General features: G+C 54.6%; 1 pseudogene; it reads right to left on the reverse strand.

Annotated features, from left to right (window-relative positions):
- Positions 1 to 1,233: 1,233 nt before the first annotated feature.
- On the reverse strand, positions 1,234 to 19,570 carry LOC139009506 (mastin-like; annotated as a pseudogene).
- Positions 19,571 to 19,738: the final 168 nt, after the last annotated feature.

The following is a 19,738-nucleotide window of genomic DNA, read 5'->3' on the forward strand; positions in this document are numbered from 1 at the left end:
TGGGGACCAGCCTGTCGCTGCAGGGTATGGAGCCCCCTCACCCACAGTACAGGCCGCCTCAGGCTCCACAGGCCCTCCTGGGTCCTGGCCCCAACCTGCAGGTGCAGGACCCACCCCAGCGGGGCACCAGCCATGCCCCCCAAATCCTACTCCAGCAGGAAGTGCACCTCACTGCCTGGGGCAGGAGGGGCTCCACAGCACCTTCTCACTCCCTGGATTTGAAACTGAAGCTCCTCTGTCCACTGGGAGCCCCTCTGACCCCCGGGAGAAAGGAGGAGCTCTGTGGAGCCTGAGGGGACGGTGCACCGCGGTGCCTTTCCAGCAGGGGCGCCAGCGTCAGGAGAACAGCCTCTGGAGGGATGGGGGTCCCCTCTCCACCCTCCTCTCTGCCGCCTCCAACCAACCAGGACCGGGGAGCTGGGGGAGCTGGAGGGTGGGGGCGGGGAAGAGGGGGACTGGCTGGTCCTGGGCCCCTGCAGGTCCGCCCTGCTCAGAAGAAGCTCAGAGTGGGAGACTAAAGATCTGGTGGAAATGAGGCTGCACTTCATTTGGTCCCAGGAGTTGATCACATTGGAAAATGGGGGTTCGGCGCCGCGGGGTCAGAGGGAGCAGCGGTGACCATGGAAACACAGCACCTCCTGTTTGCATGCGGCCACGTCCAAGTCATTAAAGCCTCCATGACACACTGACTGCGACTGAAGGAGGAAGAGGGGCGGTCTGCACCCTCTGGGGGGCGGCCCTCCGGGCTGTGGCCTCCAGCCCTGGGCAGCAGATTCACCTCCACCCCAGCCAGGAGAGCCTCCAGGTCGCCCTCTTCCTAGCTGCAGCCATAGCTGCCCATCCCACCTGGTCCCCCTCCCAGAGCCTGGGCTCCCCCAGCAGCACGGACCACCCACTGGCCGCCTTGGCCACGCCCACAGGTAAGTGCACTGAGTCCAGAGCAGTTTTTCCTGCAGTTTAATGAGCTACAGGGGGTGGGGAGGAGGCAGGAGTCCTGCAGTGCCCGCCCGACTTCAGAGCACACCCCGCCTCTCCCTTTTGCCTGTCAGGGGAGAGAGGCTGATGGAGGTGCTGAGGCAGGAGGATCTCAGAGCAGGTGGGGGCGGGGGGAGGGATAGAGAAGGTGCTAGGTGCTATGAAGAGCTGGCTCTGGGAGAGAGCAGGGAGGGTCCCCCAGACACCCTGGAGGGCCTGTCTTCATCTCATGGGCAGCATCCTTGCCTGGCCCCGGGCTCAAGGAGAGGAATGAATATGACCGCGGATCCAAGGCAAGAAGGATGTCACTCGGGCATAGACTGTAGGAAAGTTGTCAAGACCGCACTTGTGCCCCCAGCTCACCACGCCTACCTGGACCCAGGTACCCCTCCATTTACAGACCAAGGGGCCCCCAGAGTCTCCCTGTGGGAAGAAGAGACAGGTGGTCAGTACTCAGGGTCCCTGCAGGCAGGAGCAATGGACGGAGGCCACAGTCTGGGGGTCTCACCTGGCAGGTGCCCCGGCCTTCGCCCCCGGCACACAGCATGTCGTCCTTGATAACCTTGCCGATCTTGAGGTATTGCTGCCGACAGATCTTATCTGCCACGATGGGGACCTCCACCTCCTGCAGATTTTTGGGCGGCGGCAGCGGCACTGTGAGGAGAAGCCCAGTGAGCTTGTGGTCCTAAGGTGGCGGACAGTCACAGGCTGCGGGTTCTAGAACCACACGCTGAGCCTCTGTGCGCCCAGGGGTACCGAAGATCCCAACTCTCAGGCTTCATTCCAGGTCAATGGGCTGATAATCTCTAGGCTGACACTGTGGGCACCAAGCTCCAAAAAGAAACAGGGAAATATATTTATTATCCACAAATACCTTTTATTGGGAAAAATCAGAGCAGGTGCTTTCCCCGAGGAAATGCAGAGTGAGTGGCCCTATGGTCAAATTTGACTTTGTCCATTTAATAGTGAATCCTGGAGCTCGTCACTGAAGTTCTCTCTCCTTATTCTCCATCCCACTATCGAGACTCAGGGAGAACGGGGACCCCCGGAAAGGAAGACACAGGGCCTGGTGCAGAGTGAGGGAGATAAATGCCCATGGCACCCTGGCCAGTGTGTCTCAGTGGTTAGAGCACTGGCCTGAAGAGTCCCAGGTTTGATTCTTGGTCAAGGGCAAGTACCTGGGTTGCAGGTTCAATCCCAAGCCCCAGTCGGGAAGATAATGAAAAGATATGTCCCTCACATCAATGTTTCTCTCTCCCCTTCCTTTCCACTCTCTAAAAATCAATGGAAGAAATATCCTTGTGTGATACTTAAAACAAAAAAATGCCCATGGTCATGCCTCACTCTTGCTACTGTGGTCTCTGCTCCTAACAGACTCCTCTCGAGCTGTCTGCCTCCTACACCCAAGGGAGACCCCGGAGGGACCCAGCTCAGACCCCAGCTGAGCCTCCTCTGTAAAGCCTGGCCCGCCCCCTGCATCACCCGGGTGTCATCCTGGTTCTGGTTCTCACCTTGAAAAGCAATGTTACCCCAGCCAGTCACCCAGCACCGTGTGCCTGGGGGGAACGCGGAGGAGGCTGGTGGGAGGCGGATCCACCTGACGAGGTTAGATGGTCGCAGGGGGCCTCCAGTTTGAGAAGTGCCACGTCCGACACACCTTTTGCTTTCTTTTTAATGCTGTACTTGGGGTGGCGGATGATCCTGGCCACCTTCACACTGTCACTGTATGAGGGTCTCAGTTGTCCTAGTTGGACCTTCAAGTCCCGAGTCTCTGGGTTTCTCCTGGGGACAGAAGGCCAAAGGCTTCTGAGAGGCTGTGGCAGGGAGTGGGCCAGCCTCTCAGAGCCCAGAGACCTCCCCTCTGTGGTGGGCAAGGGGAGCGCCAGGAAGCTGAATCCTGGTGGGGGGTCTGCAGCCACTCAGCCCAGCATCTGTCCCCAACACACATCACATGCCTCCCGATACTTTCCACCCCCCCACCCCCCGGGTGCTGGCAGAGTAGGGACTTACCCATGAATGCAATGGGCAGCGGTCAGCACCCACTGTTGATTGATGAGGGAGCCCCCACAATTGCGACGCCACTTTGAACTTGTTTGATTCCTGACCCACAGGCCCACCTGCCACGGCCACGCCCCATTGGCAGCATCATGCCCCCCCACGATGCCCACCAGCTCAGTCCCTGGGCCGGGATCTGGGGAAGCAGAGGAGGAGCCATCAGGGTCCCAGGCACTGCTGCCCAGCACTCAGCATGGCCCCATCCTCAGTCCCTCCCAGAGCCACCCTCAGAGGGGGATCGCCACCCATCCCAGGGGCGGCCTCTGAGAGGTCAGTCAGGGGATTGGAGAAAAGGCAGGCTTGGCAGTTAGGACCCACCTGAGGTCACAGGTACGGAGCCCCCCAGACAGGGGAGAGTCAGGAGCAACAGCTGCAGCATCTGCAGGGGGAGAGGGCAGGGAGGAGAGCCAGTGAGGAGATGTGGGGCGGGGACACAGCTGGGAAGGGAGAGGATGGGGCTTGGAGCAGTGTCCTCACCAAGCCAGGTCTGTCTGCCTCTGTCCTGAGCCCTCTGAGCCCCTTTATCCTCCTGCGCAGACAGGCCCAGGGGAAGCCGCCCTCCTTTGGGGTGGGGCATGGGAGGAGGCGGGGCTTATGCCTTCCATGGGACCAGTGGTGACCAGCAGACCAGCTATCAGATAAGAAACATGGTGTTTCCTCTCTGAGAAGACACCCAGTATTGGTGCTGGAGCCCTAGCTGGTTTGGCTCAGTGGGTAGAATGTCAGCCTGTGGACTGAAGGGTCCCAGGTTCGACTCCGGTCAAGGGCACATACCTTTGTTTCAGGTTCCTCGGCCCTGGTCAGGGTTCATGCAGGAGGCAAAAAATCAATGTGTCTCTCTCACATCGATGTTTCTGTCTCTCCCTCTGCCTTCCTCTCCCTAAAATCCATTAGCATGTCCTCGGGTGAGGAGCTAAATAAATGATAAATAATCAGATGCTCTGAAACAACACAGAGCAGAGGTACAGATGGGATGGGGGCAGGCACCTGAGCCAAGAGTGGGATGAGGCGGGGGGAAGGAGAGCAGCAGGCCCAGTGCGCCCTTGCCCCACTCCTTCTTTTGAGGTTCACAGTGTCCCCCAAAAAGGACAGACTCGCTGGACCTGCAGACAGAGTTTGCCAGCAACACCATGAGATGGAGGAGGCAGCTTCCCTGGAACCTTTGGAGGGAGAGGGACCTGCTGACACCTTGATTGTAGACTTCCAGCCTCCAACATTTTATTCTTTGACAGAATAAAGTTTTATTTAAAGGTCCGGGTCTGTGGCATTTGTTATGGCCGCCCCAGGACACTCAGGCATCTGCTCAGCTGTCCTCATACATCCTATGCATGATCAAGCTTTGTCAAAATGCACAGCAAAGGGTGTGAGAGGTGCCAATTTAGTGCTAGTTCTCCTCACCTCTCCTCACCTCCTGCACACGCCTGCACCCCCACAGCGCTGGGAGCCAACCCCCCTCTCACACTCCCTGCTTTCTGAATGGAGGAGCTCTGTCCAACCCCAGGCAGAGGCCGAACACCTGCCAGGGACAGGCTTTTCTGCCCTTTGACATTCTGAGAATCATTCTCCACCAAGCATGGGACAGGACCAGACAGTGGTTTGAGAGGAGAAGGAAGAGGGCTTCCCACACTCCTGAACCACTGCCCGGTCCTCTGTGCCCCGTGAGCCCAGTGAGGAGACCATCAAGGGATGCTTTGCAGCACCTAGATGTGCTCAGGTCTCTAGAAACCCATCATTCTCTCCTGGGGCCAGAGTCCCTGTCATCCTTGCTGAGATGTTGGTGTCTCTGGGGGCACCCAGAATCCTCAGGGGACACTGGGGATCTCCTCAGGAAACAACCATGATCCAACATGGCCGGGGGCCCTGTGGTGGGGGCAGCGAGCACCCAGGAGGGAAGGGGCTGGGCTCCCAGATCCAGCAAGTCGCACAGGCCCAGGGGCGAGACCTGTGGGTGATAAGGGGGCTTCCTCCCTCCCTGCCTCTGGTCTGGACAGAGCCCCCACCATCGCCCACCTCAACACTGGATGTGGGTTTGTGGCTGGTTTCAGTCCAGATGACAGGAAGGCAAGTCACAGAGGTGTCAGCGAGAGGCCACAGGCCCCAACGGCCAGCCTGATGCTGGACCCAGGCTTCCCGTCCCCCGGCAACAGGCTGGGCGCTAACCAGCTGGGCCAGACCTGGGGAAAGACGGCATTTGGGCATTAGGAGCAGATCTGCCTGAAACAGAAACAAGAGGTTTGAGGGTCTGGGGGGAAATGTCATGACTATCATTGGCAGATAATACGATCTTCCTCCCAGAAGAGCCAAAAGGCTCAACTGAAAAGGTGCTAAGATTAAGTTTCCCAAGGTGTCTAGATGGAAGACAAGTATTTTGCACACAAGTCAGGAGAGAAAGAAGGAGAAACTCATCTTTAACCCCAGGCATAGCTAATGCGATGCCATATGGTAGAGACTCCGTTCACGACCAGGTCCACACATTCCTAAACTAGAGTCCGTGACAAACACAAAACTTCCTTGAGGAGGAAACTCACACGAAATAAAATGTCATTCAATGTTGTTAACAGGAGACGGTGTCATCCAATATCAACTCTTCCAAAATCCCAATAGAATGTGAACTGCAGGCAAGTCAGGAACATTCAAAGTGGCCCCCAAGTTTGCCAGGAGGAAAATACAGGTGGGGGTGTCCCAGGAAGCCACAGGGCAGAGTGAGGCAAACTAGGCAGCTGGTACCATAAAGCTGTGGGAACAGGAACCGAGTGGCCGGCCAGTGACGCAGGGCGAGGGAATGGCCCAGCCAACATGCCCATCCTCCTAGACCAGCCTCAGGGACAGCACAGCAGCAGACAAATGCACGGTATCAGCTCACAGCAAAGAATGAGGATACGGCATCGGTGAGGGGCCGCTGGGAATCAGATGGAGGGGATGAAGAAGAGGGGCTTGGGGAGAAGTGCAACCCCCTGTTCTGGTGCTTGGGTGAAGCCACCTCACTGTGCAGGACACATGGTGATGGGGCCACCTTGAACGTGAGGGACCCAGGCAACTCAGATCTTGGCAGGGGCTGAAGAGGGTCACCCAGCTCAGAGGAAGGTGGTGAGAGCCAGGAGACTGGACACACGGTCAGGTTCCAGGCCGTCCTCTCCCTCCTGCAGTCGGCGTCACCCCAGGAGGAGGGTGAAGGAGAACCTTTGGTCCCAGCCAAACAGAGGACTGGCATCTGGGAGGCCCAGGTCTCCGCCCAGTCATCTTAGAACAGAATCAACTAGTCCACCAGCCAACCAGGCTGACAGATGCGAGTCAGCATTTGAACTGTTAATAAACACAGTTGTTTCTGTTCCTTAGAAAAGTGTTCTTGCACCCGACTGGTGTGGCTCAGCAGGTGAGTGTCAGCCCAGGAACCAGAGGTCCCAGGTTTGATTCCCAATCAGGGCACATGCCCAGGTTGCTGGCCCAATCCCCAGTACGGGGCGTGCAGGAGGCAGCTGATCAATGATGTCCCTCTCTCTCATTGATGTTTCTATCTCTCTATCCCTCTCCTTTCTGCTCTCTAAGTATACTTGTTTATGATGGTAATTTTTGACATAAACCAGCCCAAAATTTAGTGATTTGCTCTTACATATGAAGAAAACTGTTGGGGCAGACCAGGAAAGCATTGAATTGGAAATTTAAAAACCAAAATAAAAACAAATGAAAAAAAAGTTATTCAAACCTATTCAACTAGCAATGATGAGAAATAGAAGAAGTTTGAGCAAGTTTTCAGGGAGGTAGAAGATACTGCATTTATGAAACAAGGATTACATACTGTTTTCTTCTCATATCAGATAGTAACCAATCAGATCATAACCAAGTGCCCTTGGACATTCAAAATATAACAAATTAGCCTGGGCAAGTGGTTCAATGGTTAGAACAGTGGCCCACCCGCCAAAGGGTGACTGGTTCAATCCCCGTGTGGGTTCCATGTGTGGGAGGCAACCAATCAATGTGTCTTTCTACCACTTGTCTCTCTCTCTCTCTCTCTTCCCCCATCTTCCTTCCCTCTCCTTCCCTTCCACTATCTCCAGAAATCAATGGAAAATATATGCTTGGGTGAAGATTAAAAAAAAATTGTAATAGAACAACAAAAAACAACAACAAAAAAATGGGCTTTCCTGTTCTTTTTTTTTTTTCTTTCTTCCTGTTCTTTTAACACCCTGAAAAGAAAAAAACACACGTGTGCTCTGCTGGCCGACCACTGGAGGGTCCATGGGCCATGCCGCTCCACATGCTTCCCCTGCCCCCAGAGGCGCATGGACAGCTGCGCAGACAAGTAAGAGCCAGGTCTCAGCGGGAGCAGCTCTCACAGGTGCACCTCAGACCCGCTGCCCAGAGCCTGAGCCTGGGAGGAGCTGCATTTGGAATAGCTCCCCTGGGAGAAGAGGCAACTGTGAGCCATGGGACACTGCTAGTCATTCTGCGCAGCCCCCAGAGTTCCTGGGGCCACTCCCTGAACAGATGCTGAGATGGGAGGGGAGCACCGGCTGGTCTCCACAAGAGCCACAGCAGGCGTCTCTACAGCCTAGAAACTAGAGCCAGGCTCTCAAGTGCCAAGGAAATGACTTAGTGCCCAGGAGGGTGACCGCCCAGGGCTTCTGTCCCTGGCACAGCTGGGGAGCAGCCCCTTTGGGCTCCAGCAGATGCTCTTCCTGGGGAAGCCAGAGAGAAGGGCTGGAGGGCAGGGGCCAGCCCTGCCTCTGCAGGGGTCCCTATCATGTACTCCAGGTCCCCTCCCCCTCAGCCCCACCTCTGGGGGCCTGGCCCTGACTCGCACCCCTCGGGGACCTCGTTCCTGGTCCCAAGCCCTTCAGAGGCCTTGCCTACTCCACTTGTCCACTTACCATCAAAATAGGGCGAGGGCGCCTGGGACACCCCGGGGTTCACCTGGGCTACACACCTTCCTCCTGTCCATGGCGGCCACAGCTCTACCCCCTCTGGGTTAGCAGAGTCAGGTACCCCTGCTGTTAGAGGGTACGTGTGTCCCCCAAAACATATGCCTAAGTCCTTCCCCCTGGCACTTGTGAATGTGACCTCCTTTGGAAATAGCCTTTGCAATGTAATCAGGGTTGGATGAGGGCATGAAGGAGGGGCCCTCATCCAATATGACTGGTGTCCTTGTGGGAAGAGGACAGAGACAGGAGTGCAGACCATGTGGCCATGGAGGCGGAGACTGGAATTAGGCGGTGCAGCCAGGAACACCAGGGATGGTCGCCACCCAGGAGCTGGGAGGGAGCCTGGGATGCATTCTCTCCCTGAGCCTCAGAGAAGGAACCCCCTGCTGGCGGCTGATTTTTGGACACCTGGCCCCAGAGCTCAGAGTAAATCCCCGTTGTTTAAAGAACCCTGAATGTCTGGTAATACCTTAGGCAGCCATAGGACACGAAGACCCCTGCCACCTCGGTGCCTCTGCTCCCTGCCTCCAGTCCCTTGGCACCGGGAGCACAAAGAGACAGGGCACAGCTATAGCTGCTCAGGGGCCTCTGCTGTCCCCTGGCCGAGTTAGTCCCCTTCTCGGGACCAGGACTGACACCCCTGTGCAGGGAGGGGAGCACCACGCCCCCAGGTCCCAGCAGTGACCCGGCGGGGCTGCTCCTACTTCTAGAGTCATTGCCCCGGACTCCAGGGACACGGCCCCAGGTTACAGGCACTGGTGGGGAGCGGGGCCCCAATGACAGTCACTGGTGGGGAGCGAGGCCCCAGGTGACAGTCACTGGGGGGGAGTGAGGCCCCAGGTGACAGTCATTGGGGGGGAGCGAGGCCCCAGGTGACAGTCACTGGGGGGGAGCGAGGCCCCAGGTGACAGTCACTGGGGGGAGCGAGGCCCCAGGTGACAGTCACTGGTGGGGAGCGAGGCCCCAGGTGACAGTCACTAGGGGGGAGCGAGGCCCCAATGACAGTCACTGGGGGGGAGCGAGGCCCCAGGTGACAGTCACTGGGGGGGAGCGAGGCCCCAGGTGACAGTCACTGGGGGGGAGTGTGCCCTGTGGCCTGCAGGACGGGCTTCTTGCCCAGAGAGAGCCACCTTCACAGCTTCAGCTGTGCTTCCCAGGTCCCGCCTTGAGGGTGAAGATTTGATTCCTCCACTTGGGCCCCAGTGTGGAAGCTGCACCCCACAGGCCTAAGCACCACTGTGGTTGGGTGGCCACCAACCACCTGGGTCCCCAGTTGGGAAACGGCAAATGAGCAGCCGGTAGCCCTGGGCCTCCCGCCAGCTGGAAGCTCATGGGGAGGCGGCGCCTCTGATCATCACGTCCAGCCAGAAAGGAAAGCCCTGCCCTGGCCGGTTGGGCTCCTTGGTTACAGCCTCAGCCCCGCACTGGAGGGCCTCCAGTTCAGTTCCCAGTCAAGGGCATGCACCTGGGCTGTCGTTCCCTCCCCGCCTCCAGTTGAATTGCATGCAGGAGGCAAGCAGTCCATGTGCCTCTCTCATATCAATGTTTCTCTCTCTCCCTCCCTCCCTACTTTGCTCAGAAAGCAATGGGAAACATATCCTCAGTGAGGATTCAAACAAAACCTGGGCTGTAGGTTCATCCCAGACCATGCAGGAGGCAACCAACTGATCTCTCTCTCTCTCTCTCTCTCTCTCTCTCTCTCTCTTGCTCTCTCACCTTCTGGCACTCCCTTCCACTTTCTCTAAAAACCAATGGGAAAATACCCTCTGCTGAGTATTAACAAAAGAGAAAGCAAGGCCCATGCAGCTGCTGACAGGGCAGGGCCTCTGGCAGTGCGTTCCCCAGGGCTTGTCCCCTGGGCGCCCTCGGACCAGGTGCTCCAGCAGGTTTTCTGGCCCCTTCTCCTGGGGGCTCCGATGCCAGGGCAGGGCTCCCACCCGTCCAGCCATGGCTCCCACAGTCTGGACACCAGCCCTGGGGTGTCCTCTCCTCTCCCGCAGGAGCCTCTAGGCCAGATCCCAGAGCTCCTTCTCACAGTCACTTCCTCTCAGGGGCCCTGCAGGGCTGGGCTGCCTCTAACCCCTTACAGACTAGTGCTCAGGAGAGGAGGGGCAGGTCTTCTCAGGGAGAAGCCTTTGCATTATAAAGGGGCTCAGAAGGCAGAATAATGGCCCCCAGAGGCATCCAGGTCCTAATCCCCAGGAAATGGGAACATGTCAGGTTACCTGGGAAAGGGCATAAAGGATGCAGATAGAATTAAATAATAACCGGTGACCATGAGAGGGGGGTCATTCCGATTCTCCAGGTGGGCCACATGCATCACTGGCCTCAGGAATGCCACAGGAAAGGCTGGGACACGTTCCAGAAGCTGGGAAAGGCCAGGACCTACACTAGGAACCAGCCCACACCTGGATGCAGCCCATGAGAGCCACGGTCCCCTGACTGCAGGATGGTGAGATGATTCATGTGCCCGGGGTGAGCTGTGACAGCAGCCACAGGAGACTCATACCAGATGGGTGTGCTGGCTCTCGTTAAGGGGGCGGGGGGGTGCACTCTGCGGGCTCAGGGACCTGGGGACTCAAGTTTCCTGTGCAGTGACCAGATGTCACCTTTCCCCGTGGCAGCACCCACTGTGTTCTCGCCAGGCCCTGGCCTTGGCCATCCATCACCCCAGGGAGCACCCCCGTCCCAGAGCTCAGCTACTGGTGGCGCTCACTCTCTGCCCCACGCCTCCCAGGCCCCTTCTGCTCTGTGTGTGGCCTTCAGTGACCAGCTCCGCACTGACAGCGTTTTGGCATCTTCCTCCAGGGCCTCCCTGAGCTCAGCATCCCCCCAAAACCCCTGCTCTGTGCCCCGTTGTCAGCGCTGCTTCCCATGGCCGGCCAGGCAGCAGCGTCCAGCTCCCAGGCCCCGTCCCAGAGTGGCCTCCTCAGGTCCCACCTGGCTCCAGCCGCTGAGGGCTGGGCTCCCAGAAGCCACAGTCAGAGGCTCTGCAGCCTCGACACAGGAATCAGGGGTCAGGGACTCACCGTCTGGAACTGAGTTCTAGGGAGGAAGGAAACCTGGAACTTGGCGGGGGGCAGAGAGCAGCAGGGAGGAGAGGTGCCCACGGTGTCCCTTGTTGGGGGCAGGGAGGGCTGGACACTAACCAACAACAGGGCACGTGTGCGTTTTCCTGTGAGTGCCTTCTCCCAAGTCCTGACTGTCCCCCGGGCACCCGTGATGGAGCGGCCATCACCTCTATAGTGTCTCCCTCCTGGACCAATGACATGAAAGCAAAGGGCAGAGAGCAGGAGGGAGGTGGCAGCAAGTGAGAGATGTCAATCAGCTCTGATGGGCAGAGGCAGATGGAGGAGGGGGAGGGGCACACAAATGCCTGCTGACAGGGGCTTGTTCCCATAGAGGGCCCTTCACACCCACAGAGATGCTCAGGATGTAGAAGCCAACTGACCCCAAAGGAAACTGAGCAGGAAACGTACAAAGGACAATGTTCCCTGGAAACATGTTCAGTGAAATCAGCAGGCGCAGAGGCCACACAATGTGGGCTTCTGTTTATTTGAACTTGGAACCGGACAACCAGTGGGTCCGGGCTGCCTGTCACCACTTGAGCCAATTCAGCAGAGATGGGCTTGAATCATGTAGGAGCCTTTATTCCAGTCCTGGCGGCAGGAGGGGAGAGCAGCAGGTCACCCACGGAAATCTGCTCTGCACCCCACCATCAGCCACTGCTTATATTGGGAAGAAGGACAGAGATGACGGGGAAAGTAGGAAGGACAGGCATGGGAACGTGGGCACGGGTTAATCATTACAGGTTACAGGTCATGCAGGCTGGGGTGTTGGGGGTCACAGAGGGTGGATGCCTCTGGGCACCCGGGACCAGATTACAGGTAATAGGGGCTGGGGGTTGTGAGTGCAGGTGTCTCAGGGACTAGATGATCTCAGTTACCAGGTGGTAAGTCTCTCCATTAATGACAGACAGTTCTTCCGGACAGGAGGACGGACTGCATTCCCGTGCGAGCTGCCATGGCCCAGGGTGCACACTCCCAGGTGAGAATGTGCTTTCTGTAATCAGAACAGAACAGTCATGATTAACATTTCTTATAATTACAGTGAACAACAACATTTTTCTATGACAAACATTGGAACAAAAACAATTGTTGACATTTTCATGAGATTCACACAACCTTGAGATTAGATATTATAACCTCAGTTGTTAGAATTTACTGATCGCAGACACTCCTTACTCTCAATTCATTAACATTTAAGAGGACTTATTTTTCTTATCAAGCAACCACACATCTAAACTTTATAAAGAAGTTTGTTGTTTTGGCTCATGACCAAGAACCTTTGTCCAGAAGGCAACTTGATCTTGAAAGTGTTAAAGAGAATAAAACGGGGTAGAGAAAACTTATGTGCTTAGCAGTTTTCTTGCACAGAACTTGCAGCCTTGAGTGCGGCATAGCCTAGATAACCACTAGACCTCTGGCGACGGGAGGAACCAAGGACGGGACCCTTATGTCAGCAGAACTGTTTGCATCCAGCAGAAGGTCACTGCTGATTGCTTTTTCGGCTTCAGCCCACCTGCACCCAGGTGCCTGAAAGAAAGTTCTTTTGATACATGATGGCCTGGTATCATAGGTGAGTGACCCGGCCACTCCAAACCTTTCAGATCTTATTCATCTTAAAATCAGATGCTCCAACAGAAGACACTGGGGAGGGGAGAGGGGTACTAACTAGTGCCAGTTTAGCACTTTCTCAGTTTTTGTGTCAACGAAATATATTTCATTCGCCCTGGCTGGTTTGGCTAAATGGTTAGAATGTCAGCCCTCAGACTGGAGGGTCTCAGGTTGGATTCCATTCAAGGGCACCTACCTCGGTTACAGGCTGGATCCCTGGCCCTCCTTGGGGCCTGTGGGAGAGGCAACCTATCAATGTGTCTCTCTCACCGCCATGTTTCTCTCTATCTCTCCCCCTCCCTTCCACTCTCTAAAAATCAATGGGGAAAAAAATACATAAAATGATGAACAAAAATAGATGCAGAGACAAATGGCGGGGGGGTGGGGGTGTGTGGTTAGAGAGCAACCAAAGGACTTGTATGCATCATATCAGCATAACCAACGGACACAGACACTGGGGCGGTGAGTGCTTGCCCCGGGTGGGAATGGCTGGGGGAGGGGGGGCAGGAGGGGTCAATCGGGGGACAAAGGAGACATATGTAAAACTTTAGACAATAAAAAAAAAAAAGACCAAAAAAATTTTAAAAAGCTGAAAAAATATCCTGGGTGAGGATTAACAAAATAAAGAAATTTCACTCAGGGATTTTCTTGTCAAATACAATTGTGTCGTGTAACCCAAGGTTAGTTCTCTTTTCAATCAAAGCAAAAGAGTTTAATGATAACTTTTTACTCCCACAAACCTGTCATCAAAACCTAAAAGTTGGCGTGTCATGTGTCCTGAGAAATCCTGTGAGTGGGACTCTGGGGGAAGGGCTGGACATTGATAAGAGCTTACAGCGTGAGGATGCTGCGTCTCCCACCCATGGTCAGCGCATATCTGTCCATGTTATTTGGACCTTATGTCCTTTAGCTCAACTGGACAATGTCCTCTCTGAAATCTTGCTCATGTTTTGTTAGATTTCTTCCCAGGAGGTTTGGAGTAGTCACTGGAAATGCCATCTTACTGATTCCTCTTCTCAGTGGCCATGGGCAGTGCCTAGAAGGCCTGTGGGATTTCAGCGCTGGACCTGCATTAATGGTGGACAAAGCTGCCTCGCGGCACTCATACTAGTTCTAACATTGTGAGCAGATGGTCTTGGGTGTTCCGTGTAGAGCGCCGTGTTGCTCCTGGTGGTCTCCTCTCCTCCTCCCTGGTCCTCACACCTTTTGTGTATTTCTGATGGCTGTGTGCTGCCTGGAGTCACCTGCACTGTCTGGGCCTCCCTGTCCTTCATCCCTCATTCAGGGGCGGGGTTTCCAGAGTGTGTGTCTCCCCGCCACCCCCCATGCCCGCCCTAGGTTCTGCCCCTCCACCCCAAGTATGACGTTTGCTGTGTCTCTGGGAAAAGTCACCTTTACAACATTTAGGAAGTCACCTTTGGCCCAAGTTTGCTAAGAGTTTTATCAAAAACTATGGTTGAATTTATCAATCAAAAAAATTGCATTTTTCCATATCTATTGAGATTATCACATGGTTTTTATCATCTATTTTTGCACCGTTAATGTGGCAAGTTGCACTAATTGGTGTTCAACCACAATGGTTTCGACCTTCCTGGGTTATTTGGTAATTATTTTACACATTGGGAAATAGTTTGATAATGTTTTAGTTTGGATTTTTTCAATCTATGTTCATAATGGAAATTGGCCTGAAATTGTCCTTTATTTTATGGGCCTAGTTTTGTTCTCCAGAAAGTGTGCCCGGGAGCTGCGTCTCTTGCTGTCCCTGGAAGATCGCTGGGCCTTGAAGTCTTAGTGTAATTGTCCAGGAAGCCATGCTGTGGGGTAACTCCCCGTGTTGTACTTTATATGTTAGTTCTGGGTGGATGTTCCCCTCCCAGAAGCAGGCCTTTCATGATTATAAATCTGGTCCCGCTTCCCTTTCTCCTAAAGTCAGTTCTCAGGAGTTATACTCGCCTAAAAATGGTCCATTTCACCTGATGGCAAGTTTGTTTAATGTGCTTGTTCATACTAACCTCTTCTGAGTTTTAAAAATCTCTGCCCTGCCCATGTGTCTGGTCACCTCTTTATTACTAATATTATTTGTGCATCATGTTTCCTGCCTGATGGATCTTGCCACAGGTTTGCCTATTTCATTAGATTTAAGGAACTCACTTTGGCTTTGCAACCCTGTAATTTCTTTATTATCTAGTCCAGGTGCTTCTTTTATTTGTTTTAAATTACCCCTGGCTTTCTTGCGTTGGTTAGCCTATCTTTTATTCTATTCCTTATGCTCTCTTTCGGTTTCCTCTGACATAATTTTTCTCACTTCTTGACTTAAACATGACATTCTCTGTCCTATTTGTACTAAATCCAGAAAGGACTGGTCACTTCCCTCCAGGTACAAGTCACCATGTCCCTGTGAATGTTAGTAGCTGGGATTTTCACCATTGTGAGTTATATATACTTTTTAATAATCATTCTGACATTTCTTTAGAAATATATTTTTTTAAATTTCCAGATGTAGGAGGGCTTGTGCCCATTTTTGATATAAGTGTGAGAAAGCTTAAAGTAATGTGGCCTCTTGTTTTCCAATACAAGGCAATTATAAGTGACCTCTGAGAACTGAAATTCAGGCTCAGTATTTACCAAAGAAGTAAACAAAGGCCGAGAAATAAAATATCCAGTGTCAGTAACAAAAGATGGTTCACAGGACGCCCCTCTTATATTCAGACAGTGAACTTGGCAAGTGGCCTTGTCGCATGGTGTTCAGCTATAATCTGCTCCTGTTCAATGTCTATTGAAGTCATATGTGACCATATAACTGCAAGTATTCGACCCTTCCCAAACCATGCAACTGAACCACCACCACCACACACACACACACACACACACACACACACACAAACACACACAGACGCATACATGCAAGTATTCCCACACACATGCAGACGATGATGCATGGGCACACATGGAGGGAGGTCTAGGAGCTTCTGTTGCAGGGAGACCAGCCTGGGGCTGAAAACTCAGTTCTGGGTGGCAGTGTGCCTGCCGGACCCTGGGCTTCCAGCCTTCTTCCCCAGCCTGCCCTGGAGCCAGGGGAGCAGCCAGGCCATTGCACCTGGCACTGCTTCTGGCAAAACTGATCACCTCAGGGGAGAGCAATCAACTACCAACCAGGACGCTGGGAATGTCCCACAGAGAGGCGGCTGCACCTCCAGCTGCGGGGCCTGTGCAGTAGGAGCCCAGCAGGCAAAGCCTAGGGAGCCCAGGTGATGCCAGTCAAGATGCCCACCCATTAGAGCACGGTGGGGACCAGGGGGCCTGGGTCTCCCAGGGGAGGGAGCGTGGAGAGTGGAGAGCAAGCGGGGGAAGGAGGGGATGATGCAGGTGGAGCCCCGACAGCCTGGGTGTCTCAGGCTGGCACCCGGGTCTAGGACAGAGGGCCTGGTTGTGGGAGGACAGCCACCAGGAGAGGTGCCAGGGAGCAGCGCAAGAACTCCGGGGCCTTGGTCAAAGCACCGGTCGGAGGGCACTGGAGAGCTGGGTGCTGCCTGGGAGCCAGTCATAGGCACGGCCCTCGGTGAGGACCAAGGCCGTCCTGTGGACACAAAACTGCGCTGGGGCCTGTGTCCCTCTGAGCCATCGGGCAGAGTGAGTGAGGTCAGTGTCATTGTCAGTGTGGTCACAGGTGTCCCGTGGTTGGTGGGGCCCGAATGGGACAGCCAGTGCCATGAATGAGGGCCTCCAGGAGCCATCCCTGCCCCGGGTCCAACACCTCCATTGTGACACCTGAGGACCCGTGGACGCTGGCACATTGCTGCCCCCTCAGCACCCCCACCCCGCCTTCGCTGGCCCAGCCTCCACTGCAGTGTTGCAAAATAGGGCTGTTAGGTAACAGAAGCTGTGCCCTTTGCCCACCTGCCCTCAGCCTTCCCCTATCAGGGCTCAGACATCCTCATCACAGCCCCGGCTTTGATCCTGACCCTGATGCCCACTCAGCCCCACCCTCACTCTGTGCATCCACTCCTGTCACTCAGACCCCGCACCCTGGGACCCCCAATGGCGGCCTGAGGCCAGAAGGACTCCTGCTCAGAGCAGGAGTGCAGGGCACTGCCCCCCCCCCCCCCCCCCACACACAGCTGCTGGCCGGAATGCCCATGTGCACTTTATCTCAGCATCACCTCTTCTTATCTTTTTAATCCTCACCCCAGGGTATTTTTTCCCATTGATTTTTAGAGAGAGTGGAAGGGAAGGGGAGAGAGGAGAGAGAAAAGCATCAATGTGAGAGGCATATCAATTGGCTGCCTCCTGCAGGCACCCCAATGCAGGGCTGGGGATCAAACCTGCAACCCAAGCACATGCCCTTGACTGGGCATCAAACCCAGGCCTCTTCGCTCTGCGGTCCGACACCTCAACCACTGAGCCAAACCAGCCAGGGCCCCCTCTTCTTTTTAAAATTATTTGCTGAAATAAACCATGAAAATATAAAGATATGTAAGCTTTGTAATTTTCCTTTTTAATTTTATCCCCACCTCTCAACCCTCTCCCCTTGGGCCATCACCCACTTGTTCTCTGTATCTCTGAGTCTGTTTCTGTTTTCTTCATCTGCTTTGTGTGTTCTTTTAGATTCCACATATGAGTTGCTCATTTCTCAACATCTTTGCAAACATGTGGTTTTATTGCACTTTTTCATTTTCTCCAATCTGATGAGTGTGACATGTATGTCCTTTTATTTCCCTCAGTTTTCCTCTGATTATGAAGGAGGCCAGTCAATCCTTATGGCCACTCAGGGGTGTCTGGAGAATGGCATGCAGTGTGTTTTCCCATTAATGCTTTGTTTCCTGTGTCCCACACATTCCTCCGAATCAGTATTTCTTCTTCCCGGAATAAATCCTTAAATAGTTATGTTAATGAGTGCCTGCAGGTGATAAGACACTCTGTGTGTCTTCTGTTTTGTAATATCACTGTTTTTTCCTCAATATTGTGTGACAGTATGTCTGGGAATAAAATTTTATGTTGATGGTGATGTTTCCTCACCACTTCCAAGGAATTGCCCCAGGGTCTCCTTCCTCCTCCTGTTGCTGATCAGCAATCCCCTGTGTCTGATAGTCATTTTTTTTTTAGGTTAAACTATCACTTGTCTCTGCTGGCTTCTAATGATGACAATTTGCAGTTTTACCAAAATGGATTTAGGTGTAGAATTTATCTGTGTTTATTCTGCTGAATTTCACAGGGCACTTTCCACTGAAGGTTCACAGTTTTTCTTTGATTCTAGAAAATTCTCAGATATTTATGTACAAATACTAAGTTTTTGTTTTTCCAGACAGGATTTTACGTTCCTAACAAGGGGTTCTCAATCTCTAATAGCCTCTGAAGTTGGAGGCTCTCAAACCATCTAACAAGAAGCACTTTCATGTTTTATGGGGTTTTTCATGATTCCTCTGTTACTGAGATGCTGATGTTGAAAACCAAACAAGCCAACATTCAAGCTCACTTTGTGAATGGTCCTGTACCCCCCAAATCCCTTCCAAGCTCAAGCCTCTGTCCCCACCTCCTCTGTCCCCACCTCCTCTGTCCCCACCACCTCTGTCCCCACCTCCTCTGTCCCCACCTCCTCTGTCCCCACCTCCTCGGTCCCCACCTCCTCTGTCCCCACCACCTGTCCCCACCTCCTCTGTCCCCACCTCCTCGGTCCCCACCTCCTCTGTCCCCACCACCTCTGTTCCCACCTCCTCTGTCCTCACCTCCTCGGTCCCCACCTCCTCTGTACCCACCACCTCTGTTCCCACCTCCTCTGTCCCCACCTCCTCGGTCCCCACCTCCTCTGTCCCCACCACCTCTGTTCCCACCTCCTCTGTCCCCACCTCCTCTGTCCCCACCACCTCTGTCCCCACCACCTCTGTTCCCACCACCTCTGTCCCCACCTCCTCTGTCCCCACCACCTGTACCCACCGCCTCTGTCCCCACCTCCTCGGTCCCCACCTCCTCTGTCTCCACCACCTCTGTTCCCACCTCCTCTGTCCCCACCTCCTCTGTCGCCACCACCTCTGTCCCCTCCTCCTCGGTCCCCACCTCCTCTGTCCCCACCACCTCTGTTCCCACCTCCTCTGTCCCCACGTCCTTGGTCCCCACCTCCTCTGTCCCCACCACCTCTGTTCCCACCTCCTCTGTCCCCACCTCCTTGGTCCCCACCTCCTCTGTCCCCACCACCTCTGTTCCCACCACCTCTGTTCCCACCTCCTCTGTCCCCACCTCCTCTGTCCCCACCACCTCTGTCCCCACCACCTCTGTCCCCACCTCCTCTGTCCCCACCACCTCAGTCCCCACCTCCTCTGTCCCCACCTCTTCTGTCCCACCTCCTCTGTCCCTCTGCCTGGGGCCCCTTCCCCCTAATGCCCACTGTCGCTGGTGCTTCATGAGCTGCGCCTGGCAGCTCAGCCCCGTCAAACCCTCCCGGCAGGTCCAGGCTGGATGGATATGCCCTGTGTCCCCCCAGTTCTGTGTTCAGCACTCACCTCCTCACCGTGTCCCACACTCACTGCAGTGCTGACTTATGTCTGTCCTCACCTCCCTGTGGGATCCAGGGGCCCAGGACCCACTCAGTGACTCCTTGCCCCTGAGACCTTGTCCATGCTGGGCACATGTGATCCAGGATAATTAAGGGAGGGAGGGAGGGGAGGAGGGAAGAGAACTAAGAAGAAACAAGTATGAAACAAGAGAGAGAGAAGAACATAGAAGAGTAGAAAAGGAAAATAAGAAGCAGGGGAAGGAGGTCGGGGAGGAAGAAGAAAGAGGAAGTGGGGGGGGGGTGGAGGGAGGGACACTGGGACAAGCATAACCCGCATGAGTTCCCAGAAATGCCATCACAGGGAACTGAGCCCTGGAAACCTCCTCACACACGAACACGGAGACCTGGGACCCGGGGACTCTCAGGGAGGCCCCCACTGCGCTCTCAGTCACCGTCATGATGAGTCCATGCCACCATCTCAGCCACGGTTTGGAGTGGCTTTTCCAAGTTTAATAGGAATCAGAGGGTGAGCAGGAGGCCATGGGCCCAGGCCCCTTGTCCTGGCCCCCCTACTGTGAGACACCAGCCTGCAGAGCATCTCCTGTGTCTGCCACCCCAAAGTCAGG

This window comes from Myotis yumanensis, unplaced genomic scaffold (assembly GCF_028538775.1).
Source record: "Myotis yumanensis isolate MYYU_CA2020_CCGP unplaced genomic scaffold, mMyoYum1.0.hap1 SCAF_4, whole genome shotgun sequence".
NCBI lineage: Eukaryota > Metazoa > Chordata > Mammalia > Chiroptera > Vespertilionidae > Myotis > Myotis yumanensis.